Source organism: Lithobates pipiens, unplaced genomic scaffold, assembly GCF_037356315.1.
Source record: "Lithobates pipiens isolate NorthernLeopardFrog02 unplaced genomic scaffold, aLitPip1_a1.2 Scaffold_8, whole genome shotgun sequence".
Taxonomy (NCBI): domain Eukaryota; kingdom Metazoa; phylum Chordata; class Amphibia; order Anura; family Ranidae; genus Lithobates; species Lithobates pipiens.
The window spans coordinates 673,947,772-673,953,771 of NW_027507903.1; positions in this window are offsets into that span (position 1 = coordinate 673,947,772).

A 6,000-nucleotide genomic window follows, 5' to 3' on the forward strand; every position below is an offset into this window, starting at 1 on the left:
AGTGGATTACCACCGCTGGAATCCTTTTTTTATTTTTAATAAAGGAATTTTTCAAAAGTGTGTTTGTCTTATTTAACCATTTTTACACTTTTTTTGTGAAATGGTAGGGGTACTTTTGTACCCCCTTACCATTTCAAACAGGGGGGGACCGGGATCTGGGGGTCCCCTTGTTAAAGGGGGCTTCCAGATTCTGATAAGCCCCCCCGCCCGCAGTCCCCCACAACCACCGCTCAGGGTTGTGGGGATGAGGCCCTTGTCCCCATCAACATGGGGACATGGTGCTTTGAGGGGTCACAGACCCCCAAAGCATCCTCCCAATGTTGAGGGCATGTGGCCTGGTACGGTTCAGGAGGGAGGGGGGCCGCTCTCTCGTACCCCCTCTTTTCCTGAGGCCGGCCAGGTTGCGTGCTCGGATAAAAGGTCTGGTATGGATTTTTAGGGGGACCCTGCATCAATTTTTTTTTAAAATTTGATGCGGTGTTCCCCTTAATATCCATTTTCTTTTTTTTTAATCAATGAATGAATGAATTGTCGGCTAATACAGAGAGCACTCGTTGAGTGTTCTCTGTATTACAGGGAGCCGACAATATAGCCGCAAGTGTCTTTAAAAGACTTTTTTTCCTGCACAAATGACACTTTGTGCAGGGACAGTTCTAAGCACCAGAAACATGCACCCCTTCACAGGCATATTACAGACACCCCCCAGGTACCACATTTAAAGGAATATTACACTTTTATTGTTTCACTTTAAAGTGGAGGTCCATCCTAAAGTGGACCTTCCGCTCATTGGAATCCTCCCCCCTCCGGCGCCACAATTGGCACCTTTCAGGGGGGAGGGGGGTGCAGGTACCTGTATAGTACAGGTATTTGCACCCACTTCCGGCATAGCTATCTGCGGAAAGGGGCGTAGATCTACGCCCCTTTCTGAAAGTCCCCCGCTGCCTGCTGGGAAACACACGGATCCCAGAGGCAGTGGGACCATCCTTATTGCGCAGCGCGACTCGCGCATGCGCAGTAGGGAACCGGGAAATGAAGCCGAAAGGCTCCACTTCCTGATTCCCATACCCAAGATGGCGGCGGCAGCACACGAGAGACGATCGAGAGATCGGCTTCGGGTGCAAACATCGCGGGCGCGCTGGGCGGGTAAGTGTCATCATTTTAAAAGTCAGCAGCTGCAGTATTTGTAGCTGCTGGCTTTAAAAAAAAAAAACGGCAGAACTCCCGGCGGACTCCCGCTTTAATCATTATTAAAATCACTGCTCCCGAAAAAACGGCCGTTTTTAAAACTTTTTTTTGCATTGATCCATGTCCCCTGGGGCAGGACCCAGGTCCCCAAACATTTTTTAGGACAGTAACTTGCATATTACCCTTTAAAATTAGCACTTTAGATTGTGAACGTTCGAGTCCAATAGACTTTAATAGGGTTCTAAATTTCACACAAAGTTTAGGTCTGTTCGCAGGTTCTGGTGCGAACCGAACAGGGGGGTGTTCGGCTCATCCCTAATCACGGTGCTGGTGATAATCTCCTGCACCCCCTTCATAGTCTGCCCTCACCTTTCCACCTTTCCTCTCCTCCATTGCCTTCATGAGTCCTGAATTGTCAAAATTTCACAGATAAAAAAAGAATGTTTGTCGTTGTCGATCCCCGATTCATTTCATACATTTTTTATGTCAGTGACCATGTGGTGGGACTATGTGTGCACAGTTAGTAAGTATTTTGTGGCTGAAAATATGACCTGTAGGTTTTTAAGGTTCGCCTGCCATTGAAGTCAATGGGGCCCGCTGCAAACTTTGCGGTTCGCAAACTTTTGGCTGCGTTCGTGGTTCACGTTTGCGAAACGTCCCGTCGGAAGTTCATCCATCTCTAGTGGAGAAAGCAGTCTTTCCTCCCCAGCATAGATCCGTGCACCTGGGAGACAGTACCACAGACATGTCATCCCAGCAGCCAGATGAGGGAACAGAAAGGGAAGCAGCCAGCTCACCTCCCCAATGGCAGCTACACAGTTTGGGAGTGGAGGAATCCAGCCTCTTGCCCCAACAGTTAGCTGAAGAGGATGATGTGGAGCCCCCAGCAGAAGGGCTGGCAACAGGGCAGAGTGCTATCAATCTCTGCCCAGCACTGGCAGCAACTGTGCAGTTCCAGGATACTGGGGTAGTTGGCCCATCTCTCCAGCCACAGATTACAGAATTTATGGACTTAATGGACTGTTCATCAGAGGATGTCATAGATTACGCATCACCTGCTCCAGTACTTGCAGCAGGACAGAGTACTGCAGACCCCTGCTCCAGACCCTTGGCAGTTTCGGAGGCCCACAGTGAGAAGGTGATGGTCCCTCTCTCCCAGTGGATTTCAGAGATGAAGGGAGGAGAAGCAGACATTTTCCCTCCCCAACAAGGGTTCATGCACCTGGGAGACAATACCAGTGAAAGGGAGTTCCAACAGCAGACAGCGCCCCAGAATGGTGACACCAACTCAGCTGAAGCGCTGGCAACTGGGCAGAGTGCTACCAACCTCTGCCCAGCACTGGTAATGGCTGCAGAGTTCCAGGTAGCTGGGGTAGTTGGCCTGACTCCCCAAAAGTCAGCTGGAGTGGATGATGTGGGGTCCTCAGCTGAAGTGCTAACAGGACAGAATGTTACTGGTTCCTACACAAAACTGCAGCTTGAGCTGATATCGATGGATGGAATTTCAGTCTACACTTGTATACCCCAGGGATGCTGGGCGATCGCCAACATCCCCAGCAGCTTGATGGAGTGAGCCCAGTCACCCTGTCTTCTCTCCAGTGTCTGAAAAGACTCCAGGGAGAAGAGTCAGTCCAGGCCTCTCCCCAGCGGCGGATATATTCTCTGAGGTTGGCTGGGTGAGGAATACTCTGTTTGGACCAATTTGTTTGGGGTACTGTGTGGATACCGGCATGGGGGACTGGAATCACTGACTAACTTCGGAATCAACCCGTCATCCCCTACTGAGACTCGCAAAGTGAGTTGACGCCCGGACCCCCGCGGTGGCTGCCGCCAGCCGGCGGCAGACCCTACTCATAAGAATTATACAGCAGGGGGGCGTGGCCTGGTCTGACTGGAATATGGACGCTTAATCCCCGCGCTCCCGCTACCTCACGACAAAGCTATCTGTTTACCGGAGGTTACCGTTTCTTTTCACGCCTTATCTAATGGGGACTGCCTCGAGAAACTCTTCGACCTCACGTTCCCGTTCTCCCCGAGGGAATTCACGCACTTCCACGAATACTATTCCGGATTTGTTCCGAGCGAACAGGGGGAACATGGCGACGTCTCACCAAGGCCTCAGGCGAGAGCAACAGTCTCCTCACCGCAGCCCGCCAAGATCTCCCCTCTCTACGCCGGGAGGAGATCCCGATCTCTCTCAACCGACCGGAATATCCTCACAACCGCAACTTAACATAAATGATCTGAAAACCATCGCTGCGGACATCAAGGACACACTATCGACGGCCATTTCGGAACTCCGCCTGGATATCCGCTCCCTGACTGAGAGGGTACTAATCGTGGAAGACGATCTCTCTAAACAAGCAACCCAAATTAGGAAAACGACACGACATGTGGACACACATACTTTACAACTCCGATCGGTTCATATCCATATGGAAGACCTCGACAACAGGGGAAGACGACATAATTTAAGGGTGCGGGGTCTCCCCGAAACGTTCGAAGGTGATCACACGGTAACGGCTGTTACCAGCATCTTTAATAATTTACTGAACAGACCGCCACTTACCCCCATTGCTATGGATAGAATCCATCGTGCATTAAAACCTAAAGGTAGACCCACAGATCCTCCAAGGGATATTATCTGTTGTCTACAAGATTTCAAACTGAAAGAAGATATCCTCAAAAATGCCAGGGAGACGCCGCAAATTACTCATGAGGGTTCTTCTATTCAAATATATCAGGACCTTTCCAGCATTACACTGCAACATCGGAGGGACCTGAGACCTCTACTGGACGTGCTTAGAGCACATAACATCCTCTACAAATGGAAATTCCCATTTTGCCTTTCGGCCTCAGCACAGGGCCGCTCTGCAAATCTGAGAGTCCCAGAAGATTTACCTCACTTCTGCAACAGCCTAAACATCCCTTTGGTGGAAGTACCGAATTGGTTTGCAGACTTCAGGCGTTCGGCGGTACAAAAATACTCTCCATCTATTGAACCAATGGATGCGCAACCCTGCTCCTCTCGGCGGCGCAGATCTCCATCAGCCACGGACACTCGCAACTCACCTCGAGGATCTCACCGTGCCTATAGCCCGACTTCCACCCCAAATGCTCGGAGAGCTAGAAGGGATCGTTGATCGCGATAACGGATGCCCGTCAATTCCCTGCTAGCTTGAATTATTCCTCGCAGGACATGGTCTATTCTTGCAGTTTATTTCGTCTGTTGCTCACCTCACTTCGGGCACGTTTTCTGTTTTATTTTACCTCCTGATGCAGGCTATTTAGCGTTTAAACCATACACCTCTACAATCGGTAAGACATTCCCTACGGAGGTATGATAACTGTTCAATTACCCAAGATGTTAATATATCCCTATGCAGTCTAACTTTACCCATGTAAGTTTGTATCACTACGCTTGACAATGTTCATGATATGACGGCTACTACAATCCCCATAATTCCACGCACCGGGATGACTGACTCATATCAAATGACGTAAACACCAATGCGTCCTGTTTTCTTCCGTCCTTCATAGCTGAGCATCGAGCCCGCCCAGTCTCTCGTTTGTTCACCGGGTTCACATCCTAACTGCTTCACACTCTGTACCTGATGTGCAAAGTCGCTCCCACTGCTTTGATTTGCAAGTACTAGTGTCTTTCCTATACTTACATAGGGTAATCTACGGTTCTTGTCAACCACACAGATAATGCTTGTGGACTCTCAGGCATTATGTACCCTCCGGGCAGTTATATATGTTTGACGGTTCTGTGTTGAACTCTGTTTCCTCACACTTATGTTCAATTTATTCAGGTTTAGCTTTCAGCTATTTAGAAATGGCTATAACTACTTCCTATTTTGTCCTCCTGGTTTTCAATCCTGGTTTAACTGTTATAGGTTTAATCAACATATCCCTTTCCGGGGTTACAGACGGTTTTTGTACTCAATATGTTATACTGATCAATTCTGCTAGTGTATAAGCATTACATAACCTTAGTAATATCCATCAGAGATATTTTTCTATCGCAAGTTGTTGTTCAGTGGGGCTTGTTCCTCATCCCGCTCAAACGGGATTAGCATAGCCCATATATATGTCGATGGGTTTCAATGGTTTTTCGCTGGAAGTTTCATCCCAGAGGATTTCACATTGAAACGCCATGATACCTTGAAGTTTCTTATAATATAGATAGCCAACTGGGTACTCTCGACTAATATTTACGTACCCCCTCTTATTGTTTTGCAAGGTTTTCTTCCATAATTCTCTAATATTACTGTGAGGTAGCATAGCAGTGTCGTATATCCCTATTTGGTTTCATATCTTCTCTTTACTTTGTCCTCCTGTCCATCTCTCTGGCTAGACTGGTGCGAACCCCCACTCAGTGTGTGTCTACTGTAGGTCCTACCGGTTTTAGGTAGGATCTGCGGTTGCCACATTGTACATATACCGATCCTCATTTATTAGAGACAGGGGTTGCCCCTAACCTTATTGTCTCATCGGTTTGGTACCTTCTTTCCCCCCCTTCCTTCCCCCCCCCCTTTTTTTTTTTTTTTTTTTTTTTTTTTTTTGACATTTTTAAAACAGCCTTACCACACTACTCCCCCCCACAACCCAACTGATGGCTAACATAAACCCCACATCATCTTCCTCATTGCATCCAGACGCCCCTCCCCACCTACAGCTCCCTCTCTATTCCATTAACATCCAAGGTCTCAATACGCCTGAAAAACTTACAAAATTCCTTTCAGCAATACATCACTCCAAAGCGCAGATTGTTTTTGTCCAGGAAACTCACTTTAGAGCAGATACCATTCC